Genomic DNA, 17740 nt, shown 5'->3' on the forward strand with positions numbered 1-17740 from the left:
CTGCCAGGAGGCCTTGGAAAGGAGTCCCAGCCATGACACTAGAGTGTGGTACCGGAAGACTGGAGGGTAGCTAATGTTACACCGATTTTTAAAAAAGGTTCCAGAGGAGATCCAGGAAATTATAGACCAGTGAGTCTGACGTCGGTACCGGGCAAAATGGTAGATGCTATTATTAAAAATAAAATTACAGAGCACATACAAAAATATGGGCTGATGAGACAAAGTCAGCACGGATTTAGTGAAGGAAAGACTTGCCTCACCAATCTACTGCATTTTTTTGAGGGGGTAAACAAACATGTGGACACTCTAGGTGCTCCCCGTTACTCTTTAAGGGCTATGGTAGTGTTGTACAGTTGTGGGTAGTGGGTTTTGGGGTTTTTGGGGGGACTCAGCACCCAAGGTAAGGGAGCTATGCACCTGGGATCAATTTGTGAAGTCCACTGCAGTGCCCCCTAGGGTGCCTGGTGTCCTGGCATGTGAGAGGGGACCAGTGCACTACGAATGCTGGCTCCTCCCATGACCAAATGGCTTGGATTTGGCCGTTTTTGAGATGGTTGTCCTCGGTTTCCATTATATGCGAAAACTGAGGTCGGCCATCTCTAAGGTCGGCGATCTCAACATTTCGGTCGACCTAAATGTTGAGATTTGGCTGTCCCCAACCATATTATCGAAACAAAAGATGGACGCAGTGGCATTCCTAGGGGGGTGCAGCGCCCCCCCCAATGCAGCGCGGACCCCCCCCCGGCGAAAGACCCCCCCTGCGAAACAGCCCCCCCCGGGTGCACACCACTGGGGGGTGCCGCAGTGCTCGCCTGCTGCGAGTTTACTAACTTTGCTCGTTCGCTGCAGCTCCCTCTGCCCCGGAACAGGAAGTATAGCCGGGGGGGGGGGCTGTTTCACAGGGGGGGTCTTTCGCCGGGGGGGGGTCCGCGCTGCATTGGGGGGGTGCTGCACCCCCCTAGGAACGCCACTGCGTCCATCTTTTGTTTTGATAATACGGTTGGGGACAGCCAAATCTCAACATTTAGGTCGACCGAAATGTTGAGATCGCCGACCTTAGAGATGGCCGACCTCAGTTTTCGCATATAATGGAAACCGAGGACAACCATCTCAAAAACGGCCAAATCCAAGCCCCCACCGCCCCCCCTTGGTATGCCACTGGATGGACACCCATCTTATTTCGATAATACGGGATGCCCCGCCCCTTCGCCGGGGCGCCCTTAAAGATGGGCACCCAGTTCGATTATGCCCCTCCAAGCAGGTTAGTAAAAGAGCCCCTTGGATCCTATATTAAAACATTCTGATCACCCTCAGCGTATCAGCCTTCCTGTTTTAGCTTTTCCATTCTCTGGTCTGGTCTTTCCTTCTTATCCATATGTTTCATTCATTGAATTTTGTTCCATTTGAAATACTTGTATACTGCAAATCGCATGACATTTTTCATATTTTTATATATACTTGGAATTTATGTATACTCAGGGCGTGCCCTGTGAGCACTGTATATTTCTATCAGGAAAACAAACTCATAGAACAATGTGGGGTGAAAATAGTAATATCAAAGATGTAATAAACTTATTATTAAGTGTCCAAACATATCTGTTTGCAGAGCTTTCAGAGGTTAGAAGAAGGTCAAAAATGTTTATGCAAAGCAGATTATTCATTTCTTTTCCAGATTTCTTAAAAGCTTTTATTTTCCTGGTGAGGAAGGCTTTGTAATTCTGTTTAGTAGAAAATACGAAATTTTATAGCTATGATGGAATTGTTTTGGGATCTAATAAGGGTGAAGCCATTGAAGTGCATGGGTAGAAAATATCTAGAGAAGGGATAACTTATTACCTGCATTTAGTTCTTGACCTTTATGAAAATCTGCACTCAAGATGAGTTACAATCAAGTGCAAAAGTTATTTCCCTGCTCAGGTGGACTTATAATTTAAGTTGTACTTGAGGCAACGGAGAGTGAAGTGACTTTCCCAAGCATCAGTGGGGGAAGCAGGACTCAATGCTGTCTTCTCTGGCTCTCAGCCTGCTGCTCTAACCACCAGTGTTGCCAGATGGAAAAAATTTGTCACGCCCAAACCCAACCCCAAACCGCACAAAGTCAATTTGCATGTGAATGACGTCACTAATAAATATTAATGAGTCAATTTGCATATGAATGACATCATTAATAAATATTAATGAGTCCATTTGCATACAAATGACGTAATTAAGCTCGCCTCTGTGGGGCTTCTACTGGTCGCGGCTGTGGGAAAACCAGCCAACCCGCGGCCAACAGCTGCGGGGAAAAAACCCACGGTGGGCGAAAAAAACGCCGGCGGGGCTGAAAAAAGCTGCCCAAAATCACGCAACCCACACGTGGCGTGAAAAAGCTGCAGCGGCTCGCGGAAAGGAGCCCATTTGGGTGAGAAACCCGCAGCCCTGGCAACACTGCTAACCACTAGGCTACTTCTTGCTCTGAGAATTAAGATTATTTCACTACACATCTGCTGCATGAAAATGGTTTGTCTTCTGTTCACTTTTTCAGCCTATCCTCTTTAATTAACATGGTTTTATTTCTGTATATCAGCAATTCACATGCTGGGAGTGTGGGGACCCATCGCTGCTGCCTCCAGTGCCACTGCAGGGGATTTTACTCTGCTGCAATGTGTACCAGTCCCATTAATAAAACAGCATGTGCCAGTTTAACAATGCAAAATTACTCTAATTTTCTCCCTCTGTTTTCCTAAACCCCCTCCCCCCAAGAGAGGAAGAAACACTCCATAGAACAAAACTCCCCATGTCTGGGATGTCAAAAGTCAGCTCCTAACTGTTAATTATCGAACTTGCAATCTCTGAGTGAAATGGCATGTTAGAAATCATACACCAGAATCTCTTGTGTGCTGGCATATCTACAATCCAGCCCCTCCCCCTTCATCTCCCTTGGCACAGCTGAGGAATATAACATCAATACACAGGTGTGGAACTCTCACAGCCTGGATAGGATTGCAGGTGGTGGGGCTGGTTAGGCATGCTGGGTGGAAGGATGTGTAAATAGCTGCAGAGAGATGTATCTATTCCAGATCCCATGGGTGAAGGGTGCTAATCTGAATAGTATATGATTTCTAGGTCCAGCTTTTGCATTATGTAGAGACTGGTGCTTTATTAATTGAAAGCAGGAACCCAGATATTTTGTAAACAGATTTGTCATAAAGTACATAAGTGTTGCCATACTGCGACAGACTGAAGGTCCATCAAGCCCAGTATCCTGTTTCCAACAGTGGCCAATCCAGATCACAAGTACCTGGCAAGATCCGAAAACAGTACAATACATTTTATGCTGCTTATCCCAGAAATAAGCGGTGGATTTTCCCCAAGTCTATTTTAATAATGGCTTATGGACTTTTCTTTTAGGAAGCTATCCAAACCTTTTTTAAAGCCCGCTAAGCTTTTACCATATTCTCTGGCAATGAATTCCAGAGTTTAATTAGATGCTGAGTGGAAAAATATTTTCTCCAATTCATTTTAAATTTACTATTTTGTAGATTCATTGTGTTCCCCCTAGTTCTAGTATTTTTGGAAAGAGTAAACGTGCGATACACGTCTACCTGTTCCACTCCACTCAGTATTTTATATACCTCTATCATATCTCCCCTCAACAGTCTTTTCTCCAAGCTGAAGAGCCCTAGCCCAAGCTGCTGGATCCTGTGTGTGAAAGTCATCTGCACTGATGGCAGCTAAAAATATTTTGGTGGGTTTTGGAGTCTGTACATCTTCTTTTATGATTCCTCTCCTCCCCCCCCCCCCCCAAATACATGCACCTTGTGGAAATATTTGTATTACTGTTGTTGAGGTCACGTGGAGGGGCATAATCGAATGGGGCCGGCCATCTATATGGGCGGCCATCTACAAGGCTGGCCCCGGAAAGCGGCATTCCCGACCGTATTATTGAAACAAGATGGCCAGCCATCTTTCGTTTCAATAATACGGCTGGGGCCGGCCAAATCTCAACATTTGGGCCGGCGTTAGAGATGGCCGGCGTTAGAGATCGCCACCATTGGTTTCCTGCTGATAATGGAAACTAATGGCAGCCATCTCAAATCCGGCCAAATCCAAGGCATTTGGTCGTGGGAGGAGCCAGCATTTATAGTGCACTGGTCCCTCTCACATGCCAGGACACCAACTGGGCACCCTAGGGGGCACTGCAGTGGACTTCATAAATTGCTCCCAGATCTATAGCTCCCTTATCTTGTGTGCTGAGTCCCCCAAAACCCCCAAACCCACTCCCCAGAACTGTACAGCACTACCATAGCCATTATGGGTGAAGGGGGGCACCTACATGTGGGTACAAGGGGTTTTGGGTGGGTTTTGGAGAGCTCACATTTATCACCACAAGTGTAACAAGTAGGGAGGGGGATGGGCCTGGGTCCGCCTGCCTGACGTCCACTGCAGCACCCACTAAAACTGCTCCAGGGAACTGCATACTGCTGTCATGGAGCTGGGTATGACATTTGAGGCTGGCGTAGAGGCTGGCACAAAAATGTAAAAACAATTTTTTGGGGGTGGGAGGGGGTTGGTGACCACTGGACGAGTAAGGGGAGGTGATCCCTGATTCCCTCCGGTGGTCATATGGTCAGTTGTGGCACTTTTTTGAAGCTTGGTCCTAAAAATAAATGGACCAAGTGAAGCTGGCCAAATCTGTAAAAACAGTTTCTTGAGTTTGGGGGAACCTCAAGCCCCTCTTGCTTCCCATTCCATAAGTTGATGAGTTTGGTTCCTCTATTGCCAATAATTAGGAGGTTCAGGTATAGTCCAAGATTTTAGAATACATTTTATTAGTGCGTTTACCTAACTCATCCTGAAATGTAAAGCAGTTCATGGCCTGGCTCAGCCTTGCCTTTCCTTCTTTCTTTATTATCTTTCCCATTTCCCCTCCCCCACCATTCCCAAGCCTGCCAGACTGTACCAGTCTCCCACATGGTGTCCTTTCTTTCTTGTGCTTTTTTCCATTTGGCCCCCTTCCATCTGGAACGGAGTTACACCACAGACTCAGAATGTCCTCCCACCTTCTTCAGTTCTGCTTAAGTCCTGCCCCTTCAAAATACCTTTTTAGGTTTTCTCCCTTCTCACTTCATCTTCCGTGTTTTATTTCTCTTATCATTTATACTGATTTATGTACTAATGGAGAAAGGTACCATAGAAAACCTGACAATGTAAGGGAATGTAATTAGCATTTATGATAACATTTTAGATTTCCTTAATGAGACATTCTAACCATTTTCTGACCTGCTATATGACATGTTAATGAATCACTTTAAAACTTTTTTTTTATAAGACATTCTTTCCATACAAGCATTAAGCACTCTTAACTACATTACAATGTTTAATAACTGGCAAGGAAATGATTTTCATTTAATGATGATTAGAGTTGTTATAACATAGTCAGTAGCGTAAAGCAAGCTGGGGGGAGGAGCTGTAATATAACAGCTAATAAATGATTTATTAACATGTTTTAAATGATCTATAAAATATTTAGCAAGGAAACGTAATGTATGAAAAGCTGGTGTTTGGTGCCAGGCTTTTGTATTTATTTATTTATTTACCAAAAATAAATGAATCAAGGGATGGGTGAAAGACAGGAACATGTTCCATGAAGACCTCTAGTATCCTTGAGGACTGGCACCCCTAGTGGTCAATTAATGTGGCCTCACTAGGGTTTCCATATGTCCGGATTTCCCTAGAAATGTCCTCCATTTTAGGGGACTGTTGGGGGTCTGTATGTTTTTTTCTAGCCAGCCTATTTGTCCGGGTTTCTGGGCTGGAGAGCTGGCTGGCTGGCAAGTTGACAGATGGATGGATGGATGGATGGATGGATGGATGGGCTGGCCTTCTTCCTCCCCTCCCCCCGCCCAAGCCTATCATAGCACACCCTGGTGGTCTAGTGGCCTCTTTGGAGCAGGAAAGAACCCCACTCTTTCCTGCCCGTGCTGCTGACCTCCTCACTACTGCCACTGGTCTTTCACTGTTTAGCAACGTCTCACTAGGGTCAAGGTTGGGAAACCTCTTTCTTTCTGAAGAAGGCACATCTGTAGTCTCTAAAGGGCTTTCTGATTGTTCTTATACTCATGTGGGAACAGGCTCCGTTTTACTTTGCTGAATCTGTCGGTGCATATTGTCTGCAACGGTTGTTGTGTTCACAAAATGCGATGCACTTACCTTTAGACACCGTAGCAAGAGTTTGTTGTGCTGATACGAGTTTGTCTGCTTTTTTTATTGTGGGGATTCGGCTGCGGAACGCCCTTTCTGGAACAGCTTTGTTTGTGGAGCAACGTGGGTCAGTTCAAGAAATGGCTAGAAATGCAGTTATGTATTAGCAATTGACGAGCGGTATAAGCAGTTTATAGTTTGTTTGTGATATGGGAAATGTGACCGTTTTTTGTTTTTATTTTAGTTTGGTTTATGAAAAAGAAACAAAAGTGATCAAGAAATGTATTAAGTTATGTCCAATAAAAAAGGTATCATCTTATTTTTTTTTCCATGTTTTATTTTGTTTGATTTCTATAGATTCTACATGGAATGTTGCTATTCCACTAGCAACATTCCATGTAGAAGTCGGCCCTTGCAGATCACCAATGTGGCCGCGCAGGCTTCTGCTTCTGTGAGTCTGACGTCCTGCACGTACGTGCAGGACGTCAGACTCACAGAAACAGAAGCCTGCGCAGCCTTCTACATGGAATGTTGGTAGTGGAATAGCAACATTCCATGTAGAATCTCCAATAGTAGCAACATTCCATGTAGAATCTCCAATGGTATCTATTTTACTGTCATAGTAATGCTTGAATGTTTTCACTTATATACACTGTCAGCTAGCACATTTGCTTATTTCCGATCTGAGGAAGAAGGGCGACCTTCGAAAGCTAATCAAGAAATGTATTAAGTTATGTCCAATAAAAAAGGTATCATCTTATTTTCTTTTCCATGTTTTATTTTGTTTGATTTCTATAGATTCTACATGGAATGTTGCTATTCCACTAGCAACATTCCATGTAGAAGTCGGCCCTTGCGGATCACCAATGTGGCCGCGCAGGCTTCTGCTTCTGTGAGTCTGACGTCCTGCACGTACGTGCAGGACGTCAGACTCACAGAAACAGAAGCCTGCGCAGCCTTCTACATGGAATGTTGCTAGTGGAATAGCAACATTCCATGTAGAATCTCCAATAGTAGCAACATTCCATGTAGAATCTCCAATAGTATCTATTTTACTGTCATAGTAATGCTTGAATGTTTTCACTTATATACACTGTCAGCTAGCACATTTGCTTATTTCCGATCTGACGAAGAAGGGCGACCTTCGAAAGCTAATCAAGAAATGTATTAAGTTATGTCCAATAAAAAAGGTATCATCTTATTTTCTTTTCCATGTTTTATTTTGTTTGATTTCTATTGTTTATTATGTATCTAATTCTTTGTAAACCACCTAGGTTATAAGCAATATATACATTTTTTAAATAAATAAAATCAATCAATCAATCTTAAGTGACTGATTTTACTGAAGAAAACTGTTTGCCTATTACTTTTTTCAAAAGCTCACCATGAAGTTTAAAGTTGTGATTTTGTCTAAATAACTTGGACTCAGTTCATATGCTCTCACCTATCCACCCTTAATTATTTGGTTGTCCTTGAGATAGTCTAAATCCCTGGTTACTTACTGCACTTGTATTAATTTACTTCTTGAACTTTTTGTGTTATTTTCTGTGCATTATTATGTTTTATTCACTTTATTGTTTGTTTGTAAGCCACATTTAACCCAAATCTATTTTGGGCTAATGTGGGGTATAAATGTAATAAATAAATAAGTAAGTAAGTAAATATCCTACCTAGAAACCAGAGCAAGCTCTGTCCATATTTTCTAGAGACCCCCAGCAGCTCATCTAGTCCATTGCCCTGCATGAGGGTGACACTCGGTGTGCTCACACTCTTCTAGACAGATGGGTTAAACCTTGAAGTTCCTTTAGAGAAATACAGGCAGAGCAGCTTTGTAAAATTAAAAAGGACACAAGGACATTGTTGAAGCAGACTGGGGACTGTACTTCAAGAAGACAGCACATGGTAAGATATTCTGTGCTTACCTCTTAGCCAAATTCTCCCTAATCCTTCTCCTACTTGACAGCTACTGGCACTTGTGCTCAGAGACTCATCCTGTGCAAATATTGTCATGAACTAAACTGCAGAATACTTGTGCATTTCGCACAGACACTCTGCTCATAATTCTTCAGCTGATGAATGAATTTAGCACATTGGGAAGTCTGGTTACTGGGCTGCATCGTAAAAATACTAAGGTACCCTTTTACAAAGGCGCGCTGAAAAATGGCCTGCGGTAGTGTAGATGTGGGGTGCGGGCACATGCAGAATCATTTTTTTTCAGCGCACACGTAAAAAATGGCTTTAAAATTTTTTTTGCCAAAAACGGACATGTGGCAAAATGAAAATTGCCGCTCGTCCAGTTTGGGTCTGAGACCTTACCGCCAGCCATAGCGGTAAGGTCTCACGCGGTAACCGGGTAGTAATGGTCTATGTGTGTAAAATGCCGATTACCGCCCAATTACCGCCTGCGCGCCAGAAAATAAAAATATTTTGTGGCGCACGTAGCGGACGTGCGTCAGAAATGAAATTACCACAAGGGCCATGCGGTAGCCGGGTGGTAACTCAAAATTGATGCGCATTGGGTGCGGGTAGATGCCTATGCGGTTTAGTAAAAGGGCCCCTTAATCAAACGGTTGCCCAAGTTTAAGCGAGTTCTTTGCTCAAAGAAATTACAAAAGGATGGACAAGTACCTCCTGTTTTTTTTTGTGAACAGCAATCCGATTCAAATTATTATTATTATTTTTTTTATTTGTTGCATTTGTATCCCACATTTTCCCACCTCTTTCCAGGCTCAATGTGGCTTACATGGTACCGTAATCAGCGTTAACTGATTTCAGTATGAACAAATACAAGTTGCGATTAATATCAAGGTGATATTATGGTAGAGTGAGATACATATATGGTAAAGACAGTTGGGGAGAACTTAGTGACGGAAAGGAAGAGTTAGGATATGTCCATTACGATCTTTGGTTAAGTTGTGTTGCAGATGTCCGGGTTTTTTATGTTGGGTCGGTGGGGTATGCCCTTCTGAACAGCTCTGTTTTTAGTGCTTTCCGGAAATTCATGGGATCGAGTGTGGTTTTTACTGCTTTTGGTAGTGCGTTCCACAATTGTGCACTCAGGTAGGAAAAGCTGGAAGCATAGGTGGATTTGTATTTGAGTCCTTTGCTGCTTGAGTAATGGAGGTTTAGTTATGATCGTGCTGATTTTATGGTGTTTCTGAGTGGTAGGTCGATGAGGTCTGTCATGTATCCCGGTGCCTCACCGTAGATGATTTTGTGAACTGTCGTGCAGGTTTTGAATGCGATACGTTCCTTAATTGGAAGCCAGTGCAGTGCAAATTACTCGAAGCAGAGCAATTTTCAAAGTGTTTGGAATGGGGCAAAGCCTGTGGGTATCAAGTACCCATACAATGTGTACTGATTTTATTTTTCCATTTAGGGGCCCATATTCAAAGTGGTTTAAGCGGCCAGGAGAGGGTCCTGGATGCTTAAATTGCCTGTGCAGGGCTATCTGCTGATATAGTAGTAGTAGTAGTAGTATTTTGCGGCTCGTAATTGGTTAGTGCTGCCGAATATCACCAGAGACCGCCAATCTCAAAGCCGGCTATTTTGTAGGTGGTCTGGGGGCAGACTCGGCACTTATGTGGTTAAGTGCCAATATTCAGCATTTAACTGTCTGAGTTAAGTGGACAAATCAGACTGCATGTCATTTCTATCTTTATGCGGTGTTGTTTAGGTGGTTAAGTGCTGAATATCTGGGATGAACTGGGTGGGGTTAAACACCATATAAGGAAATGCACTGGGCAGGGGCTGTTTGCCGCCATATTTTTCTGGGTGGGCCTAGAGGCAGGAGGGAGGAGGTGTTGCTCCTGCCTTCCTACCTCCAACTTTGTAAGGTACAGGGAGGGGAGGGGAGGAGGAGGTGGGCGGCACTAGACCAACAGGGTAGCTTTTTCCTGGAGGGTGCGGGGGGGGGGGGGTGTCAGGTCCACTGAACCACCAGGGTGATTTTGCTTCGGGGGGGGGGCTGGGAGGGAGTACGGAGTCTACCACACCACCAACTAATTGGTGCATGGGGTTGCGGCGGGGGGAGGGGGACCACCAGGGAATTTTTTTAAAGATTCTGGAGTGTGGCTGGGGAAGTGCCGGGGGGGGGGGGGGGGGGGGAGGTTTGGGAGGGGAGTCACGGGGGTGGGGAATGGTAGGGGAGAGGTAGGGAGCACAAGCAGGCAGCTTTTGCAGCTGCCTGTTTGTGTTTCCCTCCTCTTTGCTCCAGAGCAGCCTTAGAATTAGCTAGTTAAAGCTAGTCACTATGGAGCTATGCATCGTTAGGAATGCTCATTAGAATAATAATGAGCTCATTGTAATACATTTGCATGGGGTTCTTGGTGGCTGCTAATGGCACATGTTACAGCTATGGGAAACCCCTTTGCGCATTACTCGCTAAACAACGTTTGCTTTAGACTGACTACAACCAGTCTAAAGCAAACGCTCCCAGCACGGTAAGCGTTGTGCATTGGGCTACTTCTCTCCCAATCTCTCTGTACTGGGTTACAAAGTGAAATCCCATGCCTTCCTTTGCTTTGAAACTTGCTGCAGGGCCTTTTTGGAAGTGTTTTTAAAAAAAAATTTTTTTTTTTAAACTGAAAGCAATAGGAAATGTGCACAGGGAAACATTTTTCACTTTATTTTCAGACTTTAGGCCTTTTATTCAATTTTCAGATAGTTAAAGTTTTTTTTACACTTATTTGTGTTAAACATATGTTAACATCCATTTGAACTTTGTAGTGCACACAGATTGACTTTACTTGTGTCGTTTCATAGGCAAACCTACATGTGTACACAAACCAATGAAATGCATTCTAAAAAATACACATCCCTAGAAAATATCACATATAGATTTGAAAGTACAGTCTATATGTGGACTTCCCCCCTCTCTCAAAACCTATTGCCTCTGGCACCATATCTTCTAACTGTGAGGTGCAGCCACTGTCTCCCAGCCCGCCCCTCTCCCACCCTGCAGGTACAGCCACTCACTCCCAGCCCGCCCCGCAGGTCAACATTACTTCGGCCTTTTTCCTCCCTCATTCTCACTATGCTGCTTCTCGTTTAAATTAAGGGCACCAGCCGACAGTGATTCACAAACGGAGACCCACTCCAGGGCCTTCCCTCTGCCGCGATCCGCTCTCTCTGTCGCAACTTCCTGTTTCTGAGAGGGCGGATCGTTGCAGAGGGAAGGCTCCGGATTGGTTCTCTGTGAATCGCTGCCGGCCGCCACTCTTAATTTAGACTAGGTGCTTCGAAGCGGGAGTGAGGGAGGGAAAAGATGATTCACCTCAACCACCGCTCGGATCTTTGCAGCAAAGTTGCCAGGTGGGCGGTTTTACCGCCCAATTGGGCGGGTTTTCGCCAGCGGCAGGGGGAAAATTTCGCCGGCCGCGGGATGGAGTTCTTGGGCGGTTTTCCCGTCGCCGCTATGCGAGTTCAGCGTTTTTTTCCGGGGCTTCTATTGGTCCAATTTGGATCAATAGAAGCCATTCAGGGGCAGGGTTGACGTCAGGGATGACGTGGGAGGCGGGGCTAGTGACGTGGGAGGCAGGGTTAGTGACGCGGGGGCGGAGTTAGGTGATGCGGGAGGGGGGGTTGGTGACGCGGGGGGGCAGGGTTCGGTGACGCGGGAGACGGGGATTGGCTATGGGCGGTTTTTGGGCGGGTTTACGGCTCGTTTGGGGCTGGGAAAATTTTTCCCAGCTGGCAACCCTGCTTTGCAGAGGGAAGGCTGTGGAGTTGATCTCTGAATTTCTGCTGGCCAGCGCTCTTAATTTAACGCTGTTAATTTAAACTAGACGCTTCGTGGTGGGGGTGAGGGAGGGAAAAACTATCCGGATCCACTATTTTTAGGTGGGCCTTGGGTGGAAATGGGTGGGCCTGGGCCCACCCAGGCTCACCCGTGGCTACGCCCCTGTGACTAAAAGCATATGCATTGTATTTTTCTTTTTTTTTTTTTTTTTAGGCACATGCATTGTAGAACAATTTGGGTACTATTAACCACACTGAAGGGCCTTTTTACTAAGGCGTGCCCAAAAGTGGCCTGCACTGGTGTAGGCGTGTGTTTTGGACACACGCTGGTCCATTTCCTGAGCGCGCCTGGAAAAAAGGGATTTTTTTTTATTGTGCCGGAAAATGAACATACGGCAAAACGAAAACCAGCATACGTCCATTTTCGGCCTGAGACCTTAATGCCACCAATTGACTTAGCAGTAAGATCTCACGCGCTAACCGGGCAGAAAGTGTCCAGTGCACGCCAAGTGCTGATTACGGCCAGGTAAGCGCCCCATGGTAGAAAATAGAAAATATTTTCTACTGCGCGTTTTGGGCGCAAGTCAAAAATGGAATTACCACCCGGGGCATGCAGTAGCCAGGCGGTAGTGCCAATTTCACGTGCGTTGGACATACATAGGCACGTACGCCCCTTGGTAAAAGGGCCCCTGAGAGAGGGCAGTTTTCAGATGGCTGAATTATCCACTTAAATGACTTCTGTAAAATGTCCTTATCTCCATCTATTTTTCAAAAAAAAAAAAATGATGACAATAGAAGCTGAGATTTTACTTGTGAGTTTTCTAGTTTCTTTAATAATGGTTCGTTGAACTGAGTAGCTGCCGGGAACAGATATCCATTTGTAGGGATAAAATTGAACTGGGTGGTGACCAGCAATTTTTCAGCAATGTGGACTACAGCCAGCTGGCTTGCATTGCTTCCAGTAGGCCTCGATCAGGCAGCAAATAAGCATCCTCCGGACAGGTGGTCAACCCACCATGGCGTGCACCATAAATACTTGTTTCTGAAAACTCATGCACACGGTGGGCCAAAAAAACAAGGCGCCCACAGGCTTTTAATCTAAAGTCACTGTAATTAGGCTGACAGCCACCAGACCCTCTTCCTGGCTGTCTTCTAGTGAAGAAACAGCTCAAGGCTAGACTGAGATAAATGGAAGAATGAGTTTTACTAGCTATACCACAATCCTGTAGCAAAGCGATAGCAGCATTCACCGACCACTTGACTTACAAAGAGAGGAGATGCAGGATTGTCTTCTTCTGACCTATCAGACAGTATGGGAGATCAGGCGGCCTTGTTCTTTGACCTGCACTGTAGTCTTTAATGAGCACAATTCTGCCCTCATTGCATTCTTTCGGCAAGCACTGATAGCAAAGACAATATTTGAATGATGAATGGCTCGTGTGATGGCCATGGCATTCAAGGTCTGACTCTTGGAACATCATGCATGCATGTGTGTACGTGTATATATATCTCTATATGTCTCACTATATAACGTGTGTATGAAAGACAAGGAGGAATTAATGAGCTGCGGGACTAATTGAATCACCATTTTCAGATCTTTGTAAGCATGCATGTTTACGCGCTCTGAGAATGGCAACATGTTTCAGAAGAACTGCTAAACGGGGCTGTCGTGGGCAGAAATGACGCTGTCTTTGTTATTTGTCACTACGCCATTGGTTGGCACACCTGAGAGGTAGGACACGTGCCGTTACATTCAAAGGAAAAAAAAAAGCCACTTTTTTTTTGTATTTCTCTTCCCACCCACCCCTCCTGAGTTGGGTTCTCTGCCAATTTGGCCTCTCTATAAATCAAAGCAAATTCTTCTTAATTTTTTTTTCTCTTTTCCTGAACAGATTGGATGTCATTATGTGCAGCTGAGCTCAGTTAGGCTCAAGGGGGTAGAATACGTTCTAGTAAAATATGCTGAGGCTGTCAGGGGAAGGAATAGATTCTTGCTGCTTATACCCTGAGGCTTACAGGCCTCTTGTGTCATGCCAGTCAGACAACTATATGAATGTATTGATAACGTTCCATCAAATATGCAAAATATTTTCAAACTTGAATAAAAAGTATGCGGGTTCTGGCTTACAATGTTGCACACATAGATACAATGCAAAATGGTTTGGGGAATATTATTATAATAAGGCACAGCAACCATTGTGGACAATTCTTAGGAGACTTGAATTAAAGGTATCAAATATCACAAAGAATTCAGTTTGTCTACAGGGCTGATATATTTTTTAGAGTCTTCACTTTTTTGACCTAAAGTAGTTGTTATTTGCTTGTATGATATAGATAAGCAACAAAAACATTAATTCGGGGGGGGGGGGGGGGGGGGGGCACTGGCAAACTGACTAATTAAAGATGAAAGAAAACATGATATTTCTCTTGGATTTCAGGAGCATGATTTCTTTTGCAGGGCATGGCTGCCCATAGCATAAGTTCAAATCCTATGTTCCCAAGGAAATTAGGCAGGAGGCACTCCCCTCCACCCCTGATAAAGCCTTATTAGGTATTTTACAAATTAAAGGCCCCTTTTACCAAGCTGCGGCAAATGGGGGGGGGCTGCCCTGGTGTCAGCGCATGTTTCTCAAGTGCACAGAGGTCCCCTTTTACCACAGCGGGTAAAAGAGAAGTCTCTCTTTCCTCCAGGAAATGGCCATGTGGCAAGTAAAGCACTTGCCGCATGGCCATTTCAGGAGAAAGCCCTTACCACCACCCATTGAGGTGGCAGTAAGGGCTCCCACACTAACCTGGCAGTAACTAGGCAGCGCATGGCACTGCCCGATTACCACTGGGTACACTCCGGCAGTACAAAAAGAAATATATTTTTGTAGTGCCGGATATGATGGCACGCTGGGGGTGGGAAGCACCGCTGGGCTGCTGCGGTAGCCCAGCGGTGCTTCCTGTTTTGCAAGCTGTAAACCCATGTTGGGCTTACTGCTGCTTAATAAATGTTAAACTGTTCATGAGCCCTTGTACCTAGGTCGAGGCTTAGGAAGGACGTTGGCCAAGGCCTAGGGTAGACCAAACCGGTGCTAAGCAAACCCACGGCCACAAAAGCCCTGCACACTCAGGACAATCCACTAGCACCACCAGAAAACGGAGATAGACCACTCAGGCGAACCTCACGGCCGGGAACCCACTCATACAGAGTCCAAGCATATGGGCCTCACAGCCGAACTGGAACCGAGTCATACACTAGGCAAGGGAAAAAGAACAACGAGGGGTCCCAAAAGGGACTGGAGCACATGCAACACACACAGCGCTAGCTAGTGACACAAGGGAAGGGCGACAAACAAAAAGCTGGAAGGTACAGACTGTGACCAGAAGAAGAGAATGCAAACAAAGGCTACACAGAAACACAGGGAGCAGAGGCAAAGCCCGTAGGGGAAAAAGGAAAGTCAAGGACAGAATGAAACACAGACTCTACAAGAGCGAAACTCCACAGGAACACTCTTGGCTGTACTATATAGCACTCAAATATACTAAGCTGTGCCGCACAGCACTCAAGGGAAAAGGGAAGCCACTCGGGGGAACACTCTAGGTTGTACCATACAGCACTCAAGGGTAAAGGGAATCCACTTATAGGAATACACAAGGCTGTGCTACACAGTACTCAAGGGTCAAGGGAATGCACTCACAAGAATACACAAGGCTGGCCATACAGGACTCAAAGGTAAAGGGAAACAACTCATAAGAGTACACAAGGCTGTGCCACAGAGTCAAATAACAGACACTAGAGACAAAGGGAAAAGCAAGCAAACAGGGAAAGCTGCCTTTACATACACCAATCAGATAAGGAGCAATGCTCACAAGAATCAGGAGACAAACACAGCAGACAAAGAGTTAAAGCAGGCTAAAGTGAAGGGCTGCTTTAACACACAAGTCAGGAAGAAGCAGGGCTTACACTGCAGTCAAAGGTTTAAAGCTAACAAAGGGGAAAAACAAACAATGTTCTTACCAGAACTCAGCAGCACACAGAGGCAAAGCAAACAGAGCACCCACAGCTGCACGGAAGCCAGGTAATCAAGTAAAGCAGCTAGGCTAGGGAAACAATCAAGCATACGCTGGGAACAACCAACACACAGAGAAGCTACAAGCAACAAGAAGAGTAAGTAAACTCCAATGGATGCACAGTGTGCTACTAACACAGACAGAGAGAGGGAAAGAGTCTCAGCTGACAGGAATCAACGCTAAAGCATAGGCTGTAGGGAGAGGTAGGTTTAAATAGATCTGACTTCTGATGTCTGCTGCCTCAGACGTCAGCTCAATCCTTAACAGGCCATTCAGAAGCGAGTCCCAGTCATTCCCCTGCCAGCAGAATCATAACAATAAAAAGGGGCCCTAAGTGGTATTCAAGGATTTGCCTATGAAGTTAGTCTCAGTGGGGGAAATTCTATAAAGGCATTTCTCCATGGAAAACATATTTTACATGTAGGAAAAGCCTCTTGTAAAAGTGTTCGACTGTGCTTACCTTTACCCAGTCTGCATGCAGGCATTCCCGGAGGTGTCAGAAAGATGAGCATTGCCAATTGAGGACTTTTGCAAGCTGAAAGGTGTTCTAGGTGAAATGTTTGCGTATAGTTTCTCAGTATCTTGCTGCTCGACTAATGGTACAATGAAACTATTTGTCAAATTTGCAAAAACAATCTTCAGTGGAATAAAAGACAAGACAACCAAGTCTCCATTGGTTTGGACATAGCTGCAGAATGGAGGCATCGTGACTACCAGGATGGTTATTCCAGCAGCATCGACCACCTGGCTGGAAGTTTGTAAAACTTGCTCCAAGAAAGACCTTGGACAGGCAAATCAAGGCTGAAACAAAACAACACCATCAAGAGGGTTAAAAAGACTGATGGGTCGTTGGTGCATGGCCACAGGCACATGCCCTTTGGAGCAGCTAGGAACATTAGGAGTTCCATGGAAATCCTTTTTGGAAATCTTTCTTTAGTAAACGTACAAATGTCTGCAATCTCCTCCCCTGATAGATAAGCATATGATAAATCAATGGTGCTATGCACCAAGGGGGGGGGGGGGGGGGGGGTTGTGTAGTGTGCTGCTCCTGTAGAGCAGGCCTCTCTAAATTCACTTAAGAGGTCTCCTCCCCTCCACTGATGACTTCCTTGACTTATTCTGGGACTAGCCCTCCCAAGCATTCCCTTCCAGGGTAGAGAGATCTCCGTTAGTTTTACTCTATCTCATCCTGTTGAATTGCTTATGCCTAGAGTGGTTTTCCAACCTGTCTTAAAGGGAAGTTTGGAAACAGACTGGAGTTTATGATGTGTGCTCAACCAATATTTGAAGAGTTTTCACTTGGAAGGAGGAGGCACTTCAATTATTGGCCTAAATCCAGCCACTGAGTGTCACTCTTGCATGAGGACTATAATTCACCCCACCCCCAAGGGCTGTAAATATTCACTCTGCAGCATTCCAGCCCTCATGGGCCTAGGAAGCAGAAGACCTGAGTTGAAAATCAAACCCAAGTCTCTCCACATGGCAATGGACAGCACCACCAATAAGACAACAAGCGGACCAGCTTAGAAACTTTTTAGGATATAAGGTCTTTGTGAGGTTGTGATTTCTTATGAACCCCGTGTGCCTGTAATAAAAGGCAATCGATGGGTTAAAGAAGGATTCCAGAAGTTTAGACTTTCTGGACAGTTTATGCATAAAATGGAAACAGGAGCTTATTTTAAGATATTATGAGATTTTCAGTGGACAATGTCAGTTTTTACGATGTGCAGTGAAGTGTTGAGTGGCCGCTCCTTCGCTGGTG

This window comes from Microcaecilia unicolor, chromosome 13 (assembly GCF_901765095.1).
Source record: "Microcaecilia unicolor chromosome 13, aMicUni1.1, whole genome shotgun sequence".
NCBI lineage: Eukaryota > Metazoa > Chordata > Amphibia > Gymnophiona > Siphonopidae > Microcaecilia > Microcaecilia unicolor.